The sequence below is a fragment of the Pelodiscus sinensis genome, chromosome 6 (assembly GCF_049634645.1).
Source record: "Pelodiscus sinensis isolate JC-2024 chromosome 6, ASM4963464v1, whole genome shotgun sequence".
Taxonomy (NCBI): Eukaryota; Metazoa; Chordata; order Testudines; family Trionychidae; genus Pelodiscus; species Pelodiscus sinensis.
The window spans coordinates 35,785,348-35,813,074 of NC_134716.1; the positions used below are offsets into that span (position 1 = coordinate 35,785,348).

At 41.8% G+C, this 27,727-nt stretch overlaps 1 long non-coding RNA gene across 1 annotated transcript in view; it reads right to left on the reverse strand.

Annotated features, from left to right (window-relative positions):
- Window positions 1-311: 311 nt before the first annotated feature.
- The window catches only part of LOC142830047 (uncharacterized), an 81,060-nt gene continuing 53,644 nt past the window's right edge, over window positions 312-27,727 (reverse strand). The window contains exon 4 of the long non-coding RNA XR_012905069.1: window positions 312-956. This is a non-coding gene — a long non-coding RNA (uncharacterized LOC142830047). The remainder of the gene's footprint in view (window positions 957-27,727) is intronic.

Sequence of the window (27,727 nt, forward strand, 5' to 3'; positions counted from 1 at the left end):
GAATGGTTTTTGTAAAAAGAATGAGTAATGACTCCAAAACCTATTAATTCAAATAACATCAAAATATAAAAGATTGTTTGAAAAGGAAAAAAACCCTTGGCTGTATTTTTTTACATTCTCTTTCTGGTTCTCTAATAAAATAGCTAAGAAGAAAGACAATCAATCTATAGAAGGGCTATTTTATATTTGCTAAAACATCATTAATGAAAATAAAGAAGCCCCTAGAGGTATGTAAATCAGTACAGTTAAATGAATAATTTTCAATGAATTTATTATTGGATAGATGTATCTTATATTTCCTTTCACAGATATTCTCACAGATCACAATTACCTTGAATTAATTCATTCTGTAATATATTTTAATAACTCAATGTACTCATCACTGTCATTTTTTGCTATCTTTCCTCATACTAAATAATATTACATACTTCAAATAGTATCACTTGAGGAGTACTTTATGAGTAAGAGTAGAAGATCCTGGACTCTTTGTAAGTATTTTATAGTCAATATTTGCTACTTGAGCTTAGCTGGTTAACTGTGATGAGTCAAGTAAACCACATGGTGCTGTTTGGATAAATATGCTGATGCTTCCCTATAGACGAGATATGCAGGGAACATCAGACAACTCATCTATATGAAACGATATTGAGTCTATAGGTAATGATGTAAAATTTCACGGTTCAGGAATGATTTGATTGGGGAAACCTGAAGAATTTCAATCACTATTAATCAGAAGGGGGGAGTTATACAACATGAGCAATTCTACCACTGGTAGGAAATGTTTGTTTTCTTTTCTCCCCTTAGCATGATGTCCCTTGGCTTTTTGCTGGCTGCTGGACTGTGGGAAACAGGAGATACAGCCACAGATGCCATCATATCATCATGGTTCAAATTCCATTTGAATTGCCAGGTTCTGTTGATATTTTCGCCGTGGATCAAGATGAACATTTCATTACCTGATGGGCCAAAATGAACAACAGTGCTTGGAGAAAATAAAATCCTGCAAATTAGACATCAGCTCCTCAAATACAGAGCTACTTATCAGTGGTCCTTCACATTGTTGGTTGGTGTGTTTCTATTTGAATGTGGGTATATTATGGGCTATTGTGACACTGTTTCAGAGTGAAGATTTATTTCTGACACTCTAGTAAAATACTAAGTGGGGCATCCAAGTTCATTATCCTTCTTTTGCTAACCAACATACTATTTTCTCTCTGCCCACTACAACTCCTATTCATAGAAACCTTCTGGAACTATTAAGGTTGCATCTCTGTGAACTGGGCCACAGATATTGTCAGACCAGAGAGTCCTGGTGGGGGCTCTCCGGAGCTGGTGACTGGGCTTTCCACAGCTGGGCTGCCCAGTGGAGCCAGGAGTCTGGCGCACAGCAGCAGAGCTGCCCAATGGGGCCAGGAGCCCTGCACGTGACAAGAGGTCTGCCCATTGGGGCTGGGAGTCTGGTACACTAGGAACTGGGCTGGAGCCAGGCTGCCCAGTGTAGCAGGGAAGTGGGGGGACTAGCAGGGCAGTGGGGTTGGAGCTAGGAGGGGAACCAGCCAGGAGGCCAGCATCCAGTCCAGGGATGGGGGGATCTGGTAGCAGGGGGGCCAGATATGACCTCCTCTGGTCTGGCAAAATCCCTCATCTGGGACTGGTCAGGTCCCAAGGGTGTGGAACCAGGGAGGTCCAACCTGTAGGGTGATCTGTGTAAGCAACGGTGGTCAGCAATTGATTCAGAAAGATCTAACTGGACACATTGATAAGCCTCTCCTCCCCTTCAGCTGAACCCCATCACAGCTGAGATAACTCACAAAGTATTAGGTGATTTCCACAAAGGGCTTACTTGTAGTTTACACAGGTCACAAAACATACATTATCCCCAAGACTAAAAGAACACCACAAGGCTCTTCTGGCATCCCAAAGATTACAGAGTCAAGGTTGCATGCCAATTTTGTGTGAGAAATGCCATCTTAAATCCCAGCATGCTCATGCTGGTTTTTGCTTTTTTACTAATGTTCTTGTAAGGAACACATTGGGAAAACATATCTCCGTGCTTCATGATTTATCATTGTTTTAGCTTTGGCATTCAAACTAAGATTCAGGAAGGAAACAACAACCAACTTTTACTCCAGTCATCTGAAGAAGTGGGCTGTGCCCACAAAAGCTCATGATACCATCTACATGTTTTGTTAGTCTATAAAGTACTACCAGACCATTTGTTGTTTTTTAAGTTTAACTTTTACTTTAGTTCATTATCTGATAATGTTAGTTCCCTGTGTGTGGTGGTGGGAATGTGTTTGCTGCTTAATTTTTGCTCTCCTATCCAGCTAAGTAGAGTAGCTTTAAAAACAGATAAGGCTGAGAAATCTGACAAACTCTAAAAATAAGTAAACAAGAAGCAAAGGAACATAAAACTAGATACTGACACCCCCAGAGATAACACACAATGAGATACTGAATGAACCTACCAATTTCAATAGGAAATATTGGGAAATACATTTTTCAAGAAATACCTAAGGGCTTTTTATAATTGGTAAGTATGGTCCTGGAAAAGCTGCAGGACAAACATGTACTGCCCTAGCAAAGTAGAACAAGGAGGAAAAGGGTTATGATAAATGGGGCAGTCAGAGTCTCTAAATCTTACACATTAAAGTGAAACTGGATCAATGCTCCTTGGGTTCCATATGCTTACATCTGATAATAATCTCACAGGTAATTAAATAACCTATTTTAAAACTTCTCACTTGGTACAAGAGAGAAGGCTAAGTCCAGGAAAATCTACCACTGGCTCCAGAGAGTGGATCATGGTCACCAAAGAAACAGAAAACTCACAATAGACTTGAGAAAAATTTCCTTACCTGTCAGCCCTTTCACACTGGAGATATGCTGCAGGTCAGATTGTGTTGGTGCTGACTGAAGGTTTTGGATTTTTATTACCTCAGAAGAGGTGGAGTTTTGTTTTGTCTAGTAGAGGACTAATATATCCAAACAAACAGTAAGACAGAAACTGAGGCAGGGCTGCATTGCCACAACAAACTGTGAGCCACGGTCACAAAACCACACAAATTTGTCATGTAGAATCTCCAGCAATAGACATCTAACTTCCCATTTGAAATGTGTTGGTGTTCTCAGTCCAGTTGTTATTGATTTGAGGTCAAACCTCACACAAACTTCTGAGACATTTAGCTTTAGCTGATGCCCTTGCTAGCAAGCCTTTGTAGAGGCCATGAGCTGTGTGTTCATGCAGACCAGACTACTTTCTCCTCCTCAGACCTAAATCTTCTGAATTAACATTAAACTGGTGAGAGGAAGTTTGTACTGCTGCTGTATATGCTGTCAATCAGGCCCCTCTCATAAGTGCTGAATTAACTTAACCTCAAAATGAAAATGAAGGAGTCAAGTGGAATAAATGGTTAAAGAGTTCTATGTATTCTTCTTCCCCTGCCGGCAATCCCAAAGACCTAGCTATGCCCCGCTAATCGGCTCTCAAATTTATGTATCTCACCCAGCAGTGGGACTACAGAACAGCCACACAATTGGATTTGACAAAAGCAATTGTAAAAATCTGCACAAACGAAAGCAATGGTTTTAGAGAAACATTTGGCTTCCACCCCTTTCTCAATGATTTTGTAAATCTCCTGGTCTAGCTTAGTGGTGCATCCGCAATCTCCCATTGCTTTCATTAACTCTGACAAAGAGATGGCAATTCTTTACAGAGATAAAGAAAGTATTAAAATACAAGGAAGCCACCGTATCTACCAAAACAGGAAAAAGAGGGTTGTTATTATAAAGATGGAAATACACTTCCTAAGGGTTTTATTATCCTGTTGTTTGTTCCTGTTATTTTGACCTGCACTGGTGGATGAACAGAATGTATACTGACCTTTTCCAAGTTTAAAAACAAACAAAATTCCCTCCTGGAAGCACACAAACCCTTAGCATGCCATTCTTGTCTTTTTTTAAATAATTTCAATTTTTTTCCAGCAACCTTTGCTTTGTTAATGTAACCCACACACCTGCTGAGTGTGGTGTACTGTTCAGTGTAGTGGCATTTAGACCATTTACAGATAGAAAGAAAGAGCTTTTTCTACAGCCTTTGCATGAGAGTCAACAACCAAAACCAAAGAGTCAGGTGGCTTTTAGCTCAGGCTGGAGAGGCTCATGCACTAATCTCTAGAGGCCCCAGGTTCAGTTGTACCTTTACATTAAATCAGCACAAGCCAATGTGCATCCTGCTTCTCTCTTGCTGCACATCCTACCTTTAAATAAGCAACTACTTCAAGACCAAAGATGTTTTCACACTTTCTTCTGTTAATTCGCAGTCTGAAGCAGCATGGAACCCAGAGCTTTTGAAAATGGGAGTTGTGCAGCTATGTGTTGTTGACTGGTCAATCCAAGAATCTCTAGCAGTTCTATTATAGTACTCCTGTGGGTTTTCTGGTTTTCATTGTAAATCCGCTTTTTTAATCCATAAAAATCCTATTTACAGATTGTTGGTTTTCTTTTCTTATCTGTGTTAGAGAAATCACCATTTTGTAGGAGTAGAACGAATATATAAGATGTATCTATTAGGATTTCTTTTAAATATCAGCCCATGGTAATAATTTGCATTAACAATAAAGTGATATGAGGCTGCTCTTCGACTTACAGGCATTTTTGATAGAAATGAAAATATCATACATCTCACTAAAATGAATTGAATGGTTCAGTGCACAGAGTATTCTTTTCATCAGTAAACAGTTTGAAAAATCCAGCATGTGAAAAATGAAACACTGATTTAGTCTAAAATTGAAACCTCTCATATAAATTTAATACTTGCTGCAACCACATCCAAGACACTCATGCTTTGAAATAGATAGCTTTGGGCTAAAGTCAAAGGCATTAGCCCCCTTCAAAAATACTGTACTTCATCAACGTTGAGACCATGTTTCCAGCAACAACGACCAAAACCAAAGCCATACAAACAAAACAAAAAACAGCCAAAAATATATAGAAAAACTCAGGAAAACTATTAGTAAATAAATCCAAAATAAAAAAATAAATAAATAAAAGAACACCGCCCAGTCCTTGTAGCTTTGCAGCACCCCAAATTTGTTCATCTGAGGCCTGTGCTGAGAACTAGAAGGATACACATAAAATGAAATAAACTGTGGCTGTCCTTCATCTTTAATATGGAGATGTAACTATGGACACTATGTCCTGGAATGCCAGGCTCCATCTTGCATTCACAACAAGATTGAGTCTAACCTCCTGCTACCCGTACTCTTTGTGGTAGAAGCAAGCATCATGAGCTGAGGGGGGCTGTTGGCCCCATTGCAGTACTGTAATTTCTTATTTTTTTCCCTTTTAAAATAGGAAATGCAATGAAAAACTATTAGGAGAGGCTGATCTTGCTCTCATTGGCCTCAAAAGGAACATGATCAATCTCTTTGTTCAAATTGTAAGAGATACACGCTCTAATCAAGAAAATCAGAAATAAAGCTTTAATGACAACTTAAATCTGTCCTATTTTTCATATACCTTGTAACCCTTCTGCCAGGTAGTTAATAGTTGTCCCTCTTGACAACTAATTAAACCAGCTTGAATCCCACACCCAGTCAGAAACATAGGAAAACTAAATTCATCTTCCTCTGGAGCTTTTAATATGCAAGCACATATGCAATATGTGCACAAACAAGGCAATCTTTATTAGGGGAGTGAGAACACAGAAACTTGGAAAAACACAGCAATAGAATATATATGCAAATAAATAGCCCTTTCCATCAACTATGACAATCTATGCCCCTCCCCACCTCCTGTGGAGACAGTCCACAGATAATAGTCTTTTAGCTGTATCACCTCAGCCCTCCACCAAACCCCACTCACATCTGAGTCAGTTGGCATCAGTCGTCCAAGCGTCTATTTGCAGAGCTATCTCCCCTTCCAAAGGAGCTGCTTGCTGAGCTCTGTTTGAAGGCACCACCGTATTAGTGACTCAGCTTTATTAAGATGCTGGATACACAGGAATCTACTCAGCAATTCTGCTGTCCTCTACATTGTCTCTTTCATCACAGTCCACATGTATAACTGCACAAAACCCAAACAGCCCTGCACCCAGCCCTTCTCTGAGGCCCTGCACCCACTTGCAGCATCCCTCGCCCTCCCTCCCTCTCCTACAAACAATTACATTCATTTGGTTGTAGCGGAAGAATAGGGTGTGGGAGGTCGATGAGGGCTCCGGCGCGAATGGGGGTTGTGTGCTGGTGTGGTTCTGAGGAAGAGGGGTTTGGAGTGTGGAAGGGTGTTCTGAGATGCGGAGCAGGGGGCATTGGCTTTGAGCTGGGCCAGAAATGAGGGTTCAGGATGCAAGAGAAGGTTCCATGCTGGGGTAGAGGAGGGCTTCAGCAGGGCGAGGGGGGGCTCTGGGGTGAAGGGGAATGAGGGATTTTGGGTGCAGGAGGTTGCTCAGTGCTGGGCTGGGGGTGTAGCATTACAGCTGCAGAAGGGAGTTTGCATGTGGGAGGACACCCACAGATACAAACCTGATATCCACAGATTTGCAGGACTCTACCGCCAGGGCCCCTTTTCAGCTGGGCATTCTGGAGGCTTAGGAAACTTATATAAAGATCTCTTTAACACATGGTGAGAGCTCTATCCTCTTTGGAGCTCTTTTGGGAGCTCAGTTCCCTCCAAAATTCAAAATCATGTACAGTTACAATGATTCCCTCAAGTTTCATTAGAGGAATTTAATATAGGTAGCCTGTGCAATTGTAAATATGGTAGCACTTTCCCCGTTCCACAGATAGAGGAAGTAGCGTGCTCTTTCCCCCCTAGTATTTCAGTTCACATTGTTTACAAATAGTAATGGGATCCTTACACTGAGCATGTGTGTGTGATATTATGATGTAGAATTTTTATATCTACCTATGGATTCTTCTATCCAACAACTAATTTTATAGGGCCAGCTTCTTCACTGTAATTTATACGCATGTATGTATGTTAGAGAAAAGAAACTGTTCCCCCCCAGTAAAAAAGTTTGGCCAGGCTGCTCTTGCTATAGTGGGCTGCAGGACTCCTTGAGAGAAACCGGCCGCACCCTTCCTGCATACCATTGCCTTTAGAAAAAGGGAAGGTGTGAAAAGGGGAAAATAGCCTCAGACTCTCCCACCCGTCACCTTGGCATGAGAACTGCGGGGTTTACCTGGTCGCATGAAACCTGCACAGTTTTGGCCTAACCCCTGGGACACAGATACCCCACTTGGGGACCATTGGGCCATATATGGTAATATGCAAGCGCGGGAAAGTGATGTGCAGATTTGGGGATAAATACCCATTGCACAGTTCGCTCTAGGAGGTCTTCACAACACACGTACCACCGTGCATGTGCCTTCTCGTATACTTCCAAGCGCTGCCAGCCTGATCAACCAGTCACCGCCCCCAACTCTTGGGCATAACCAAGGCCTTCGTAACCGAACCGATATCTGTGAAATGTTCCGTGTGCTGTGTAAGTTGGTATGTATGATTTGATTTTTCCTTGTTGAATAAGCTTAGTGTTGTAGTTGTTTTTGGGTAGTACATAGAGTTTGTAGTTATCACTGTTATTTAATTAGTGTAGCTGGATATTTTAAGATTAGAGACTATTCCCCATGCCATTCCCATCCTTATATCTGACACGTTTAACTAGAAATCATAGAATAAATATAATAAATACTGTAAATTCATTATTAACACGGTCTAGTAAAAATCTTAGAATAAATACTATAAATTCACCACTGTCATAAATAAATATATTTTATTTGATAAAACTGTCCACCTGGTTCTGTCCTTCCCCCCTTGAGTATGCATCATCGGACCTGTGATTCTTGCGACATATGTGTGTGTGTATGGGAGCGGGGGGAGGAATCGACATAAAAGCATGAAGTATCACTGCTGTAAATCCAGCTCAGGCTGGTAACTTTCATTCAAAGCTGTTCAGTGGTCTATGTAAATCAGTGATCTCAATCTACTGCTTAGTGCAAGTGCTCACATCAGAAACAATAAACACAGAACTAGCATCTATCAGTTTGTTGATGGGCAGATTTAGCAGAGAGCTCCAGGATTAAAGAGACATCGAGCGGGAAAGCCATGAAAGTGATCCTGGAAGATGTTTGAGGCTTATTGGTGGAGTATCCTATTTTATTTTATTTGGGATAGGTTCTTATCCCACACTCATGGGAAGCTTATGCTGCTGTTTTCTATCAGATTCCTGGATGGTCAGTCTGGCATCTTTCTTAAGCAAAACAATGAGCAAAAATAGAATTCTACTGATGCATTGAGGTCACAGAGAATCTGAACAATTTTTCCTCAATAGATTATCCCAGCAAATGATTCCAAAAATGACACTATTCTGCTCTAGATATGTATATACTTCTACAAAAAATGAAAGGTAGTAGAAAGTCATTCCTATCATCTTTGTTTATGTGAGAGTATCATTTGGATAATAGCTCTTTAGGAAAGTCTTTGTGGGTTTAGCATTAGGACTACTATTATAAAAAAGGTTTTCCTTCAGAAGACTGCAAACATTTTTTTGGGGAAAATATATTTCTCATTTTTAATAGTATGATGCTTGTGTATTTGACACAGATACAACAGAAAAAGAAATGCAGCACATAGAACCTTCAATACCCATAAAGATCCATCTAGTGAAACAAGACTATCTGTAATCCTTTTCCAAATGAAAAGTGTGTAGGTGTGTGGTGTGTGAGGGAGGGAGGCCGGGGGGGAGGGAGGGGAGGGACAAATGGTATTAGAGTTGTCAAACATAAACGAAGTGTTATGAACTTATGGTGAACTGGACTTTCATCTTACATTCTTTGTTCAGGAAATAATTTGATTTTCTAATCATTGATTCTGTCATTTCTTATAGCATCATTCATGCCATCTAATAAAGGTTGTCACAATTTCCCAGAATAACCACACATAATTTTGCAACCTATTTGCTGATTGTTCTCTCTGGAGACTACAGCAATTAGTTACAGAGATTATCCATTTGGTTGTTGAGATTCTTATCTTTTCTATGTCAAGAAATTATTCATTTAAAGCCATGGTGTCCAACACACTAGCCACATATGGCTATTTGGTTGGTTGAGTGTGGCTACTTGGCTTGAATAATGTGGCCATGGGCTAGTTGAATGTGGCTAGTTTGCTATAGCAGTAACCACTATAGTGGCTACTGCTTCAGAACTAGTTGGATACCATGGATTTAAAGCAATCATTAATAATATTTTGAAATTGTTTGCCATTATTTGTTTTTCTACTCCATAAAGAGCTATTATTTAACAAACAAAATGCAAGATGGTTGGTCTCTCCAAAGAGACACTGAAAGCAGCAGCTGGCCATAAAGAAAGTGACATAATGGTTAATACTGTAGGACAGGGGCTGTATCTTACTATAAACACCTAGAACAGTAGGGTCACCACTATGAATAATCCAAATCAATTAATTAATACTCTGCAAAATTATTGGGCAAAGCCTCTGATGTGAGCAGAACAGAAACGGATCCAGAGCCTGCCCTGCCTACATCTTAAATCTCAAAGTGCAGTTCTGCTTGAAGGCAGAAGTACAAGTTCTGCACTTCAGAAATATTTGGCCATTGTTCCACCAACCAACTTTATATCATGGTGAATCCTGGTGTTACTTTAAGGTGTCTTACTGCAGCTCCCAAGCAGAATAAATTATGTACTTAGTCTCTAAACTGAATGTCATGCTAATATATAATATAATATAATATAATATAATATAATATAATATAATATAATATAATATAATATAATATAATATACAGAACCTCTTGCTACTAATTCACTGCTGCAAATCCAACTCAGGCTGGTAACTCTCATCCAGGGCTGTTCAGTGGTCAATGTGAATCAGTGATCTCAAGCCAGTGCTTAGTGCAAGTGACCTCATAGAAACAACACACACAGAACTAGCATCTATCAGCTTGTTGACAGGCAGATTTAGCAGAGAGTTCTGGGATTAAATAGGCATTGAGCGAGTAAGCCATGAAAGTGATCCCGGAAGATGTTTGAGGTTCATTGATGGAGTATTCTATTTTATTTTATTTGGGACAGGTTCTTATCCCACACTCACAGGGAAGCTTATGTTGCTGTTTTCCATCAGATTTTTGGGTTGTCAGTCTGGCATCTTCCTCAAGCAAAACAGAGACCACAGAAGATAGATTTCTACTGACATACCGAGGTCACAGAGAATCTGAACAATTTTTCCTCAACACATTATCCCAAGCAATGATCCCAAAAGTGTCACATATCTCAAAGTGAACATATAGTGTGCTTCAGGGCATAGCCGACTTAGTCTGTACAGGATAAACTTTAAAAACAACAAATAGTTGGGTAGCACTTTAAAGACTAACAAAACATGTAGATGGTATCATGAGCTTTCATGGGCACAACTGAAAAAGTGGGCTGTGCCCATGAAAGCTCATGATACCATCTACATGTTTTGTTAGTCTTTAAAGTGCTACCCAACTATTTGTTATATAGAGTGCTGCCAGATCTCTGTCAAGACAAATTTACTATCAGACTTTAGATTCCAAAAACAATAGAGGATGCATCATTCTGTGGCATGTTTCATTCATGATTCTAGAGCAGGGGTGGGCAATAATTTTTGCAGGGGGACCACTACACAAATGTTGGTACATGGCTACAGACTGGCTTTGGGCCTCCCACAACAGAGCCTGAGGCAGAAGGGGTAGGGCCGGGGCTACAGAGAAAGAATGAAAGAGAGAGAGAGTGTGTGTGTGAGAGAGAGAGAGAGAGAGAGAGGGTATGTCTACACTACAAAGTTAGTTCGAACTAACGGACGTTAGTTCGAACTAACTTTAATAGGTGCTACACTAGCGCTCCGCTAGTTCGAATTTGAATCGAACTAGCGGAGCGCTTAGTTCGAACTAGGAAAACCTCATTTTACGAGGACTAACGCCTAGTTCGAACTAGCTAGTTCGAACTAAGGGCTGTGTAGCCCTTTAGTTCGAACTAGTGGGAGGCTAGCCCTCCCCAGGTTTCCCTGGTGGCCACTCTGGCCAACACCAGGGAAACTCTATGCCCCCCTCCCGGCCCCGGACCCCTTAAAGGGGCACGGGCTGGCTACGGTGCCCGTGCCAGGTGCAAGCCTGCCAGCACCCAGCTAGCAGACCCTGCACCTGGCACGGCACAGAGCCACCCACCCGATGCCCCCCAGCCCACCCCCTCTTGCCGGGACCAGGCTGGCGGCTCCCGGGAGCTTGCCCTGGACCGCAAGAGGCGGGCACCTTCCTGGGCTAGTGCGGACATCGTGGACCTCGTCCACGATCTCCGCACTAGGCACAGGAAAGTGGCCGTCTAGGGCAGGAGAGCTGCCAGCCTGGCCACCCAGGACCAGGTGTGCATGAAAATCAAGGGGGTCCACTGAGACCCCCGACCCTGAGCCCTGAGCTTACAATGGCCGTCCTGGGTCAGACCAAAGGTCCATCTAGCCCAGTAGCCTGTCTGCCGACAGAGGCCAACCCTAGGGACCCTGGAGGGGATGGACCGAAGACAATGACCAAGCCATTTGTCTCGTGCCATCCCTCTCCAGCCTTCCACAAACTTTGGGCAGGGACACCACTCCTACCCTCTGGCTAATAGGACTCCATGGACCCAACCTCCATCACTTTATCTCACTTCCCTTTAAACTCTGTTCTAGTTGTAGCCTTCACAGCCTCCTGCAGCAAGGAGTTCCGCAGGTTAACTATTTGCTTTGTCAAGAACAACAACTTTCTCTTACTAGTTTGAAGCCTGCTACCCATTCCTTTCCTTTGGTGTCCTCTAGTCCTTCTTTATGGGAACTCAGGAAGAACTTTTCTGAATGCACCCTCTCCACCCAACCCCTTCTTTTAGAGACCTCTATCCTGTCCCCCCTCCGTCTCCTCTTTTCTAAGCTGAACAGTCCCAGTCTCTGTAGCCTCTCTTCATCTGGGACCTGTTCCCAACCCCTGATCATGTTAGTTGCCCTCCCCTCTCCCAGCCTTTCTCTTCCCCTCTCCCACCTCCTTTTCCCAGTCTCCCCCAGTTTTTTTTCAATAAAGACAGAGTCAATGTTGGAAGAAACGTTATCTTTATTTTGTACATCAATAAGAAGGGGGGCTAAGGAAGGGTAAGTGGAAGGAGGTGAGGGAGGAATGGGGTATGAGCCCCCGATGGGGAGGACTGGGCTGGCTCTGCGGGCTTCTGGGGGTGGAAGCTCTCCTGCAGCCCCCCAATTACTCCCTCTCCCCAGATGGCAGCCTGCGGCAAGTGCAGCCGGGCTGATGGCCGAGTGGTGTGATGTGCCCAGTGTGAGCACTCAGGGCACTCCAAGCCAGAACTTCTTTGCAAGCGGGGCACCCCTTAGAACTGTGTGTCCGGGGTGGGGGTCGGGACCCTTTAAGCGCAGCCCTCGGCTAGCCTGAGACAGCATCTCCATGCTCTAAGTCCTCCTTTTATGCCCTGCCGGCACTGCTTCCGGCCATCCTTAAGCCCTGTTCAGAGTCCACTCAATGTGGACTTGCCAGTTCGAACTAGCAAAACGCTAGTTCGAACTAGTTTTTAGTTCTAGACGCGTTAGTTCGAACTAGCTTAGTTCGAATTAACTAATTCGAACTAAGTTAGTTCGAACTAGCGCTGTAGTGTAGACGTACCCAGAGATACTTTGTGTGTAAGAGACAAACTTTGTGACACAGATTGAGTGTGTGTAGCAGTGTATGTGTGACAGTGACTGTTAGGGATGCCAGGTGTCCGGTTTTGAAACAGACAGTCCGGTATTTGAAGGTTCTGTCCAGGAAACAAATTGAGAAAATACCAGACATATAAAATGTCCGGTATTTTCTAATTAGGTAAGTTTTATTATTATTAGGAGTATCAGTACGTAGTTGTGAACTGCCTGGCTGGTAGACATGCTCATGCTGCGTGAGTGTGTCTACCCACCAGGCAGTACTCAACTACACAAGGGGGGTTGGGGGCGGGGGCGGGGCAGGATGGAATCCCTGGGGCCGGACTTGCTCGTGCTTCACTGGGACAATGTGCAGGACAGGCAGCGCCCCGGGATCTGCGTGTGCCCGGGTCAGTTCTACTCCCAGCTGGCCAATTCTCTCCCCCCATTCCTCCGCTGGCCAGCCCCACTCTCCCCAACTGGTTCTCCCCCCTCCTCCTCCTGATCTTCCCCAGCCAGCTCCACTCCCTCTGACCCCCTCCCAGCCAGCCGTGCTTCCCGCCAGCCAGTCCCCCCCCCCCCCCCCCCGATCTCTCCCGGCCAACCCTGCTGTCCCCGACCTCCCCACCCCCGCACCTCCCCACCCCCCCACCAGTCCTGCTTCCTGCCGGCCGGTTCCCGCCCCCCACCCCCACCTCACCTCCTCCCGTCCAGCCCCACTCCCCTCTCAGCCGGTCCTCCCCTCCCCCATCTGAGATCAAGTATGTCCGATATTTTTTTAATCCACCTGGTAACCCTAGTGATTGTGTGAGAGTGTGACTGTGACACAGAGAGTGTGCATGCTGGTTAAGTTTCTGAGAGAAGTCACACTCTGTCTCTTTAAGGGAAATCTATCCTGCTCTTTTGTCCCCCTCACCCCCCATTCTGCACTCCTCTGAGTCATATGCTTCAGCCTGGAACAGCTGTGCTGACTGTGTGTCTTTGGGTTTACAAATACCCTGCCTTCAGCACTCCCCTCGCCCCTCTTACCCCACCCTCCTGCACAGCTAGCAGGAGAATCTTGAAAGCTGCTTGGCTGCTGGATGGAGCAAGGTGGGGGACGAGCAGTTTAGGGGCAGCTTGCTGGCTGTAGTATGCACCTCTGCTAATCAGCTGGGTGGGCTGGAGAGAAATGCTTGGCAGCCTGGATCCGGCCTCTGGGCCTGCGTTTGCCCATTCCTGCTCTGGAGTGAGTGGGTATGTGCAATGTCTGTGAAGTAAATTTTCATCTGCGTCATGCAACTGATGGCAAGACAGTAGGAATTGTCTGGTGGTTAACACAGTTGACTACTACAAAATTTTCAGAAGTAGCTAATGTAAGAAGGGGCTGAACTACTACTTGCAATCAACCAGCTAAAAGAAGAGAGCAGCCTGGTTGTGGGCATGCTCACTCAAATTGTTTAGCCCTGCAAGATAATTAACTGTTGATATGTAAATACAGCTCATGCCGGGATGGGGAAGGAATCCAGGGAGTAGTTATGGAAATCCAATTCAGCCAGGGCTGAGGGAGGATCGGTGGTTAGACTGGAACGTGGTGTATGTATTGTAACTAATTTGGCTGTTGTGGGATCACAAACCAAGTTACCCCTAAATGTAGGAACTGTAAAATATGACACCAGTGCTTGCAGGAGAGACACCATCATTGTAAGAGATCTCAGATAAATAAGCCTCCATTGCTCAATCCATTTGAGCTGGGATGGTTACTCATGGGTTGGTTATGAACTCTGTTTGTGGTATTTTCCCAAGCTAATGCCATGTGACCTCTCTCCCTCTTTCATTAAAAGTTATTTTCCACACACAGACTCTGTGCTTGCGAGTGGGGAAACATTGCCTCTCAGAGGCGCCCAGGGGTGTGTGAATTTCCCAGGCTACTGGGTCGGGGCTCGAGCCGGTTATGTGTGAGATGGACAAAAAAGGACCCCTAGATATTGAACCTGGCTCCAGCTGCTGCCGACGATACCTAGAAGAAGGGTTACACTAGCAATATCCAGGTGTAGATGTCTTAAAGAAGCCTGCTTTTGAATATTCACTGAATACCACCCACTGAAAATTACACTTTTTACTTCAGGGACCTGCTTGCAACATGCCACAAATTGCACAGACCCCTCTCACATATCATATTGACCATTTCCAGTGCTGTTTTGTTCTTATATAAGCCTATCACAAAACAATGATAAATAATGACATTAACAGCAAATATCTAAAAAAGTGAAGTGCCATGTGTCCAACTACTAGGTTTCCATTTACTTTTAATTCCAGCCTGTGATTTCCCTGGTGATTACACACTAGAGTTAGCACACTTCTGAATTCTCTGAGTTTGAGAGATTGGCTCTGGAGGTTCAGAAGCATAGTGCTTTCTAGAGCATGAAGAATGGGGATGAGCAGGGAAAAGAAAATGGATTTCCAGCACAGAGAAATTAGGAGAAGTGTCTCTTCTCATCGGCCTGTTGGCACCACTGTTTAGAAGTAGGCTGCTTAGCTATTTCAAGTCAAGAGGTTCTGCAAGGGGAAGCAGGGTGGAGTGCTCTCCTTCTAGAATCTTCTTTTGGTAGAAGGCCAAAGAGGCCTTGTCCATGAGTGACAGATTTTCAAAGAAAGGGAGGGAGGAGTATTTAGATGGAGAGGCTATGGGCACATCTACACTGCAAAAGCCAACCTACAGCAGTGAGTCTCAGCGCTCAGGTTAGCTGATTGGGGAGCATAGGGCTCATGCTATAGAACTAAACATAACAGCATAGATATTCCTGCTTTGGCTGGAAACTGGAGTCCGAGACCCTCCCCCAAGCAGGATTTCATAGCCTGGGCACCAGCCTCAGTGGGAACATCTACACTGTTAACTTTTAGCCTCAAAGCATGAGCCTCCGACAGTTGACCTAGGACCTGAGGCTCACTGCCAAGGGTCTTTTCCCCCCCAGTATAGAGGACTCCTTTGCGGCCAGAGAGAGAATCTAGGCTGGGAACCAGTGTGATTCAAAAGGTTTGGACCAACTGGGAAATGTCTCACTATCTTGCAGAACTAAAATTCACTCCCTCTCAGAAACGTATGCTGCTCCTTACAGCCCTCTCATAATAAACCAGGACATTATGCAAGCATTTGGAATTCACAAGCTACTGTCCCAGTTCTCACTCTGTGAGAGCTTCTGAGCATGTATGCAGAACATACTTTTTTGTTGGGCTGGGCTTTATTTAGATTTGATCCATCCTTGCTGCAAGCATGGGACATATCTAACATTATTTAGTACAGATTATTCTCTCCCTCACCTCTAAACTTCAGAGAAATTTACTAATCTCTCACTGCATATGCATCCATACAATGTGATTATCATACAAAACAATCAAGATGAAATGTCTTGTAGAAAGAGTTAAATTGTGAATAGTCGATAAAGTAAATAGGGTACTTAACTCCTCCGTAGTTGCTGTCTGTTTTGATGATGACTATGCCCATTATCAATCTCAGTCTAAAAGTATCACCATGTACTTGAAATGGTGACGTTAATAGATATTAAAAAAGTTTTTATTAAGTGAGAGGGATCAAGAGAGAGGAAATACTTGAATGCAACTGGAATCAAAAGCATTTTTAAGCAGTTACAAGCTTTGGTCCAGTTTTATTCCTTTGAAAAAGATCAAATTAATCTTAATCCATTGCAAATCTATAAAGTTTATCTGTAACTGGTTTACATTCTAATTCTGAAATAATAAATAGGCAAGTGTTTGTCCACATAAGGAGGCTTAGGAAAATGAATCTAAATTAAAGGTGTGAACTAAAAGTGGATTATTCAAACTGCATTAAACCTCTGTAGACAAAAATTGCCTTAATTTGGTTTAGATTAATTCTGAATGCAGTTTTTAAAAACAGTGTAGATATAGCCTTTCAGCTCAGTGCCTGATATTTCTAATTCCAAAATCATCTGTATGGCCAGGAATTTTTATAAGACAAAAGTAGTTTAACCATTGTGAAGCTGTTGAATCTCTTGACAATGGCACTCTCTGGTCCAGCACATCCATTGTCTGTCATGGTAAGGGACTCTATGAATGCTCCAGGGCTGGAGCACTCATGGGCTATGTCTAGACTGCAAGCCTCTTTCAAAAGAGGCTCTTTCAAAAGATACTTTCGAAAGAGCTTCATTCGAAAGAGAGCGTCTAGACTGCACGTTGAACTTTCGAAAAAGCGGCTTGCTTTTTCGAAAGAAAGCATCCAGTGAGTCTGGATGCTCTCTTTCGAAGAAGCCCTATTTACATTGAAGAACGCCTTCTTTCGAAAGAGGAACTTTCGAAAGAAGGCGTTCTTCCTCGTGAAATGAGGTTTACCGCCATCGAAAGAAAAGCCGCGTTCTTTCGATTTAATTTCGAAAGAACGCGGCTGCAGTCTAGACGCAGGTGAGGTTTTTTCAAAAAAAGGCTACTTTTTTCGATAAAACCCCTGAGTCTGGACACAACCAGTGCAGCAGAACCATGGACGTTACCAGATCAGAGAATTGGGCCAGCAACTGGGAGAGAAGCCCTGGGGCTGGCAGCTAGTGGCTGGGGTTGGAGCTCACTACCCAGGGCTGTGGGGTTGGCCCCATAGCAGGTAGCCAGGTAGCTGGAGATTGGTGACCAGCAAGAGAGAGAGGCCAGCATTAACCTCCTCTGGTCCGGCAAACTCCCTACTTTGGGTCTGGTCAGGTCCTGGGTCTAGAAGGCAAGGACGGAAAGACCATAATTGGCTTGTGGAACTCATTGCCACAATATATCACTGAATCCAAGAGTTTAGCAGAGTTCAAGAAAGGATTAGACGTTTATGGCAAAAATGGAATGAGGAACGTAAACTCTCATGTTTCAAAGTATAAGCCAGCCCCCTGATTGGAATAAGAAAGAAACTTATCCAATGGAGAGTTATTCCATAATTACCTACTGTAGAAATGCCTGGACTTTCATCTGACGAGACTGCTTGGAGCCAATGTCAGAGACAGGAGTTGGCTAGCACTGGATGGGAATTCTCAGGTGAAACAGCAATTCTCAAAGGGAAAATGTCCTATTGAAATAAAAATATTTTATAGAAATATGTAGATTTGCACATAATTTTATTCTGGAAAAAAGGGACAAAGCCTTTCTTTTTGACATTATCTGCATGGAAAGTTCTGATTTTTTGCTTAAAAAAGGCAAAAAGGCTTTTTGTTATAAAACATTTCAATTTTTTTAAAAAAAAGAACTAAACTTCTTTATTTCATTACAATGAAATGCTTCAATAGAATCAAAATGATTTTTGTAGTGTTGGGCATATTGTTTCCTGATATATATATATATATATTCCATTCTGGAATGGGAACAAATTTCAAACTTATCTAGATTTCCCATTTCTTGGGTTTTAGTTTGCTATAGAAAGTGTTGCTGTCTTAGGATAGTAGACTTTCCTTTTTCCACATCCTTCTCCTTTCTTCCTCTCCATCTACTCCAGGGCTACTCAACTTTGGAAGCCCCGGGGGTCACAGTGATACTCACAGCACATGCCAAGGGCTGCAACGTAAGTGTGGTTGCATGTACATGCAAACATATATGCAAATATATGCAAATAGTTTCTTTCGCACTGACAGGCATGAATACAAAGATTAAGGCAAGACTACACAACACACAGGCCCCATTTCAGTCAGTCCTGCTGATATTAATAAATTTCCACCTATATGACAGCACTTTTAAATGAGCAATAATAGTCCTGAATTTAACTACTAAAATGCATATCAACAGAAGACTATCATATTGACTCACTATTGTGGAGCGTGTTCCCAGTGGAGACCATGTTCAAAGGATCCCATCCGCAGGCCGCGTGTTGAGCCTTGCGTAAACCCAAACCGCATCGCGGGCCGCAAACAAACAGGCCACAGGCTGTATGTTGAGTAGCCCTGACCTACTCTATTCCAGGATGTGTGGGTTCAGGAGAAAAAAGAGATGGGATATGGCAGAGTTGGCAGCCATTACTTTTAACACAGCTGAATGGTTTTTCTGCACACAGTAAACAACCCAATTAGGAAAAAAAAAAAAGACAGATTCTAATCTTGGAGCCTCCAGATTGAAGTCTTCTATGGAAAACTCAACATGTTTACCCCTTACAACTTAACATATTTTGGGGGTATTATCTCTTGATCTAGCTAAATAAAGAATAGTGAGTTTGAGCCTAACGAGAAGTTAATTCACTTACAGCATCATTCTCTTTTTGTCATAAAAAAGAGTCTTTTAAAGTTCTTCTACCTGTGTCCCTAGGCCTGGTGCCACATAGAGGAGTGAATCAAACAGAACTTCTGATTCATCTTTAATAACTACTAGCTAATTATTATAAAGTAACTCTTTCAGATTGATCGGTCAGTCAGGATTGCTGGAATCTCTTAAATCTTTATCTAACAGCTACTTAGAAGTTATTGATAATATTTCCCCAGGAGCAACGATAGCTGAGTTTTGAAAAAAAAATGCTTTGGGTCTCATTTTTATCATGAGGTTCTGCAGAGAAACTTTTATCGTGGAATTTCTAGATACCCAGGATAAGAAAGGAAACATTTAGACCTTCAAAAAAACATTATGATCAGGCCAACAACAACAACAACAACAAAAAAACCCACTCAAGGAGAAACAGTAATTATCAACAAGGGCTGACTGTTAGTGTTTCCTCTCCGCCCCCCAATAACACAGTAGGGAGCAGCTCAGCAATGACAAGCTCAGGTAGCAGCAAGGAAGGAAAGCAAGCTTTTATAGAAGCATCTCAGCAAGGGCCATGCATGATTGAAGAGGAAAGAAGTGGTTTATTCTCTGTCCTTTCTCCTCATCCAGATCAGCAAAGTGAAGTAGCACCAGGTAGAATCAGGGGAGGCTCAAACTATAGTGCTGGAGGCAGGTCTGTTATATCCTCCCCCTCTCCTCACTTACGGTGTGTCTAGACTACCTAGTTTTGTCGACAAAAGTGGACTTTTGTCGACAAAACTATACCAGCGTCTACACTACCGCTGAGTTCTGTCGACATAACGTCGACAGAACTCAGCAGTTTTGCTGATGCTGGTATACCTCATTTTACGAGGCATAACACCTTCTGTCGACAGAACTCTGTCGACAGAAGGTGTTATTGCCTGTAACATTGCGTCCAGACTACGGAGTTCTGTCGACAAAGCAGCTTGCTTTGTCGACAGAACTCAATGTGTCTGGACGTTCTTTGTCGACGGAAGTTTTGTTGACAGTATCTTCCGTCGACAAAACGCGGTAGTCTAGATGTACCCTTAGAAGCAGCTGCAGCAGTGGGCCAGGGTATAATGTCACTAGACACTACAGCAGCAGTCTGAGGCTTAGATAGCTCCCCTTTGGGCAGATTAACAGTTATCCTCTGTGCCTTCCTGTCTCCTGGAGACAACAGCCAAAGAGAAATGGCAAGACAACCGGGCTTCAGCCTGAAATCCCTAATAATTAAACATCAAATACCTTTAAGGCTAATTTCCTACAATCAACCAGGTGTATATAGCTCCACTGACTTCAGTGGGATATAGCTCCACTGACTTCGGTGGGGTTCCTTGCAGGCCCACCCACATACATCAGGTTGCAGTCCAAATCTGATATAAATTGTACCATGTAATTTACTGAGACACACAATGAACAAGGGATCCATGCAACTAGGGATCCAGAGCCAGATTTTTACAGGTATTTAAGTGCCTAAAAACCGTTAAAAGTCTTGCCCACAGCCACTAGATTACAAATATCACCATAGAAACCAACTGCATTCCACATATAGGTTAGGAACCTGACTCTGCCATCGTTCTTTGGATTTGTGGGTGTTTTCAGTGGGAGACCACAGACTATAGGATGTTGCTCTTATTACTCTTCAGAACAGACAAAATCAAATATAAGAGGAAGGAAAAGTAATTGGTGTGTCATGCTTTTGCATCCACTAATGCATAAAGTGTCTTTAATTTTTTCAAGTGTTAAAGAAAAGGTAAAATTTGGTCACCAACAATCATTTATTTTCTATGAACAGCTAAGACTTCATTTTCAATGACTGACTGCTGCGATATCTCACTCCAGACCTTTTGTAATCTCCTGCATTAGGAAAATTTGTTCACAGCAGGCATTGCTGGAAACTTGTGTGTTTTCTCAAAGATTTTTATATTAGTAAAGAAGAAACAATGGCAGCACAGGTCTCTAAGTTCAACTTTATTACTTTCTAAATTTGGTAAAATAGCAAACTCGACAGGCGCGTACCCAGCAAAAAGCACATTATCATTAGTCTGCCAGCCCATGATGTGTGCTGAAATAGAAGGAAAGCAAAAGAAGTATTTGAGTGTGATGCCTGCTTAAGAGAGGACAAAGAAATCTGTGTATGCATTTGAGAACATACTTAGAGCATTTACAGATTAGCTGCGAGTATTACATACAGTGCTCCCTTATTGGCATATGGCTCACAGCAGACAAAGAAGCAGACAAAGAAGCTACCATAAAAAGATGGGCAGAGGCTTCAGAAAAGGTTGTGCAGTCAAAGCTGGATTTAGTTCACTTTTATGTAAGCATTAAAGGACATTTTTTTTCCAGACAAGCCTAAAATTTATAGGCACTAATAATCTGTGCTCAATTACAGTTCAGTGTTTGGATGCTCAGTTTACAGTGACTACATGGATAACTTCATTCAATATAGTAGAAGTGAGGAGCAAAATCTGGAATTACAATTCCACAGGAAATTGCAACATTTCCATATTGGTTTTAATCCCAAATCATGATGAAAAATGTTTACATTTTTTCGCAGAACAGAAATATTCTGATCCAGAAATATGAAGTCATGTGACTCCCATGAGGCACCACACAATCAGAGGAAAATCATTGTATTATGGGAGATGATGTCCTCCAGGAAGTCCAGGCTATAGGAGAGAATGGGGGCCCATTCCCATAAAGCAATGTGTTGATAAGAAACTATAGTTTAATATCTTGCTGAACTGATTTGAAATAAAAAAAAAATTGTCCAGTTAAATAAATGAAATATTTTGATTTGGGCAAAAGCAATCCCAAAATGAAATATTTAATGTTGACTTTCCTGACAGAAAATTAAAAATTACTGGAAAATTAAAATATACCTTTGGTAAAATTCCATTTTGTGGAATCTTCATTTTCAATTGGAAAATAGTGTGGATGGTAGGCATCTAAATAGCATTTTCAATATGAAAACCCCAGCACTTGTATGCAACTGTGAATAAATCATATACTTCCTTTTAAAAAATGTAGCCCTGTAAGGATTGCAGGCTCTTCATTCAAAAGTTAATTGTTCAGTATGAGGAAATTATAGAAGTATATTAATAGTGACCAGTTATCCCGATTTTATAGGGACGGTCCAGATATTTGGGGCTTTGTCTTATATAGTAGGCCCCTATTACCTACTCCCAACTCTCCAATTTTTCACTCTTGCTATCTGGTTCTGTAAGATGTGCCTCTCTAAGGAATGCTTGGCCAACTAGATTAAGATTGCTCCTAAAACAGTTAAGGAAGGCAATTTACTATCCTGTACATACTGTGATTTGTGAAGAAGGCAGCCTGAGATAGGGAAAAGACTGGATAGCAAAGGCAAAAGTCAGGCAGAGACCCTATGTGGAGTGGATGATACAGCATTTATTCAACTCCTCGTCTATAAAGGCCTTAGGAAAACATTAGGCTAAAGGAAACAATGAAGCTGTAATACCTGGACAGCTGACATTAATGTTTACAATATTTTCTTTTGTTCTAGATAAGCATTACAAAGGACAGACAGGTTTTCACCGAATTCCGAAAGCAGTAAGCAAGAAATTCAGGAACAGAGGGAGTCCCCTAGAAAGAACTATCTGCAGATTGCCAGTATATACAGGCTTCCTATACCAAAGTACCCTGAAGTATGTCTTAAAGGTGAAATTCTGTCTGATACAGAGAACCCCACGGAGGGCCACAGGCATCATGTAAATTCCACTAATCCCTTAATGAAGATTTTAAGTAGGTTTTAAATGATAGGGTTTTGTTCAGGAAGCCTACACAAGGTTGACATTTACCCTAAATAGCACTTCCTCGGTTTGAAATCTACTAGTGGCTGACCCCAGAACCAGAAAGCCTTTAAAGAAAAATTTCCCTATTCCTGCTTAAGTCCTGCACTGAGCAATGCTCAGTTAGAACTAGAAAACTGAGTCAAATGAGTTTAAAAATGCATTAGAGAAGCAGAATTTTAGAAAGTCTGTATTTAGTATTAAGTACAGCTAAACACATATTAGTCAGGTGTTAGAAAATCCAGGCAGAGATTTTACTAACGGAGTTTTAACGTGCCTACCTTACATCACCTCGATTCAATCAGTCCTTTGGCCCTCATATAGATTGCACCAATCACAACACATCTTCCATTCCTCTCATTCTCACCTTCCTTCTCCATGGGTATCCATGCCTTTTCATGATAAAAATCTTCCCATTTCTTTGGATCTGAACCAGGTAGTCATTTCAGTTCCTGTGTGTATCACTCTGCTGTAGTCTATTGACTCTCAGTGAGCCTAGCTTTTTTGCCCAACCCATTGCAAATTACTTGCTTTCAACAACAATGTCCTACACTCCAATCTGCTGTCTGATCACTTCATTGGGGACTCAGTCGCAGACTGAAATTCCCAGAATTTTTCTTGCCATTTGATATTGTAGTGATCAATGAAGTCCTGAGAGTTCTTGCAAAGCTGGGCATCAACACAAACTACATCGAATTACTAAAGAAGCAAACTCTGACTGCATTATGGCTATAACTCTTTGACACTCCCCTTTACATGCCAGAAACGTGGTTTCACTAAAACTCTTCACAGCCTGCCTTACAATGGTAGTGAGATGGATGAACTGGAAGGGTAGAATCATTGATGGAGAGTATCAGAGGGGTAGCCATGTTAGTCTGGAATTGCAAAGCGACAAGGAATCCTGTGGCACTTTAAAGACTAGCAGATGTATTGGATCATAAGCTTTTGTTGGCAAAGACCTACTTTGTCAGATGCAGACATGTCTGATCACCTGCATCTGACGAAGTGGGTCTTATGCTTCAATATATCTGTTAGTCTATAAGGTGCCACAGGACTCCTTGATAGAGAGTAGTTATAGCACTTCATATTTGTGGACAATATCATTGATTGCCAAAAATACTACCAAACGATAGAAAATGCTGCAAGAACATGAAACAAAAAGCAGCCATATCAGACTGAAAATGAACCATTCTAAAATGAAGTTTGTGTTCTGGTGCTCGCCAAAAGACTAAATAATAGTCAAGAAAGAACAAAGAGAATAAGTTGAACAATTAGTCTATTTGGGCCAAGAAATTAACATTCACTATGACCAGGAAGGTGAACTCTTGCAAAGAAAGAAAGCTGATTGGCGTGCATTCAGTTCTATCCAGGATGTCCTCCAAGAGAAAAAAATAAATAAACAAGGCAACCTGGTAGCTTGTATATTGTGGTGAAATCCTGACCCTATTAAAGACAATGAGAGATTTGCCACTGACTTCAGCGAAGCTAGCATTTCACCTGAGAAACAAGATCGCCCTATATTATGACCTTTCAGAAGTTTCAGATGATGATTTGTAGGTGAAATTTTTTCAGATCACTAAAAATTGAGAAAACTCCACCAATATAATAAAGAATACTGTATTTTGCCCTGTTCAGTGTTCTATGAGGCATAATTAAGCTGCTGAACCCATTTCCTAGATGTACACTAGGCAATTGAGGTAACTTTGTGGGGGGTTCAATCATACTATTTATTGATGAGTTCTTGAGATATCTCCAGGTTTTCTCCCTAAAACTATAATCTATTTTATTTTTCACATCTATATTCCATAATTGGAGACTTTCAAATAAAATAAAGTTCTCTATTTCTTTTCTAAGTTTCTTGTTCAGTGTAAGTATCTTATTCCTTATTACATGATGTAAAATGATCTACTCATGTGTCAACTATAAATAAAATGTTTTAGAGTATGTTGATATTTTTACTGTAACCCTGAGGGCATGTCTACGCTAGGAAATTATTTTGAAATAACTTATTTTGAAATAACTCCTGAAATAACAATTTCAAAATAAGTGTAATTCCTCATGACAAGCAGGAGTTATTTTGAAATAACCATCCCGTTATTTCAAAATAGCGGGTTTGCTTGTTATTTAATAATAAGGGGTGTTATTTTGAAATAACTACCTAGTATAGACCCGGGCCAAGATGCTAACTGTGAAGTAGCAGAGATAGTAGGAAAGAGAAGTGTCAGCAGGAAGGAGAAAAGCCTGAGGTATTAAGGAGGGTTAGAAATTAGATTTCTGCCCTATGTGTTTTAGTGACTGGTGAAAAATACCCAGAAAAGTGGTATAATTTAATTCACTAGTAGACTGCTTACAGGTGAAAGCACAAGGCTTAAATAAGATGTACAATTAATATGGCAGGAAAGAAGGTATTCAGTTTGCCTGTGATCTCTCTTTGGTAAGTATACATACTTTGGCTCTGCGCCTGGTTTGTCAGCCAGCTAATTTGAGCAGAATCTCTGTGAGGACTCTGAATGCCATGCAGAAATCACATACTGCTGCAGTGCACAAACCAGTCAGTATGTCAGGAGTCAAAGCAACAGCCAGATGAAGTAAAATGAGTCAGGCAACAGGTTCTGCAGAGGTGGCAATGCCAGACCACCTGTATAAACCAGCGTACACTCAAACTAGACAGGAAACTGGTCAGTCAGACAGTCTCTTGCCTGTCTATTCTCCTATACACCCCACACCCTCTATTGTGGAAGAAATGAATCACTTTTTGATAATAAATATGTATTTTGTGTTGTCAGTGACAAAATGCTGTCCGCTTTCTCTTTTTATCCATGCTATGTTCTCTTTTTCTTCCAAGCTGTTCATCCTAGCCTGTGCCGTCTCAGACAGATCACAAAGTCAGTACATCCTAAGTGGGGTCACATCCAGGCAGGAAGCCATGGGAAGGTCACTCGAGTTTAAAAGGGTTTGAGAAAGGGAGCCAGAGAGGAATTTGAGCAGCTTTCTTTGCCTTGAGGACTGCAGAACGGAGGACCAAGTCTGTGTCTGAATGGTTGAAGGACAGTAGTTCACATCCTGGGTATGGATCACTAAGTATTACAACTGCAGTATATGCCAGCAAGACAGGTTCTCTGCTTCTTTTAAATCAATTTAAGCCTGTTTTTTTTCCCCAAAAAATGTTGATTAACTCTAGGTCCCTCCTTTTCTAGGTGTCCTGCTTGAGATTCTTAGAACTTCAGTTAGAGAAGTGCTAGTGCAGCTCCATTGAAATGAAATACTATTGTGGGTGCTCAACCTCAGTCCAGAAGTGTTTCAAACATTAAAAAATGTGAGCATTGAGAGAGAGAGAGACGTTCTCCACTTAGTGGGCCCTTTTGAAAATGTGGGCTGAAATTACTCATATTAAGGCCGTATTTTATTTATATTAGTGTGACTGTATTTGCATTTCCATATAATCTGCTGGTAGTATATGTTTGAAAAGCATACAGTTAATGTGCACACATATGAAGACATTCAACTGCTGTGCTGATAGACAGACATGAATAGCTTTTTTGTGGTCTTGCTTAGATTTATCATTCAGGCTGTCATTGACTTTCTCTTTATGTTTTCCATCCCTTTAGATTAGCCTCTCAATTCCATTCACGTAAACTGCACAACACTAAACCTGCTAAATCTGCCAAAGGAAATTCTACTAAAAGATGCAGTTTGATTCTTTTCTTTCTAAAGGGAGGTCAACTAATACTCATGCGGCTTGATGTAAGGTGATTCTGCCAAGAACCAGCTGTCCATGTATGTAGGACAAAATCAGTTGGGAAATGTCAAATTTATACACCTGATCTTGAGAAGTGACTTAAGTGGGAAATATAGGTGCTGAGCTCCTCATGGGTTCAAATTCTTTAGTGACATTTTGAATCTGTCACGGAGTATTTTGGCTTTGATTCAGTGCATTGCCATGTCCAGTAAATATAAATGCCCTGTTAGGAAAGTTAACATATGGCTCTGTCTACCATAGAAACATGTCTTATGCAGTGGTGGGATGTTCATTACAGCTCCTTTGCATGAAATATTTTTCCTGGCTGGGGAACCATACTCACAGCTTTCATGCCTACCCATCAGTTTGGTAGGATATTATTCCTGGCTGAAGCCAGAGTTCAGTGCTTCTGTCTCATAAATTGCTGGATTATGTGATGCTCTCTGGCTAAACTGGCCTATATTATTCCCCAAGCAGAGAAGTTAGTCCTTATGCATGGTATGAAATGGAACATCTGGTACCTTTTTTTCAGAATGGGATGTTATTCTTGGATCCAGAGATGTGCCAGTTGGTGAAGTCAACATTATTATAAGCATGTATTCTGCACACTCACTGCTAGCTATTCCAGAATGCAGTCGTGGAAGTATTGGGAAGTATCTAGTTAAGAGAAAGGCTCTCAGACCTCACCAAGCTTCAAACGATTTAGAAGCAGAAGGGACAAACCAAAATCTAATTACTGTTAAAGCACTGCTGCTTCTTTGCGTGGGTGCTGTTGTACAGGCAGACAGAAAAGGATTTAGGAGAATGCTAATGAAAGGAGTCAAGTTTGAGTAATAGCCAGTGTGAGAGTGAAGCCTGGAGATGGTATAATGCAAACATCAACTCCATTACCTTCAAAAGTCAGTGTAGAAGTACAGAAAACCCTTGGTAATCTGTACTTTTCTAATCTGCACAAAAGGCTGTCTGTCTCCCCACTTCTCAGCAAATATTTATTAGCAGTAGCTGCAAGGAGGTGTCACTATGGGTTTTTTTAGCATACAAAATATATTCCAGAATGTTTACTAGTAACTTATGAAGAATCATAATAAGTTATTAAAACAGGAGTAAAATGTAAAAAATGAACAAAATACATTTTGTGATTCGTTATCCCATTACTTATCACTTGTATGGACTTACTCAACAATTTGTAAAATTCACGCTTTTGAGAGAGTTTGTCTGTGAGCAAGTGTGTGAGTCAGTATGTTCATTTGTCTATCTGCTCAAG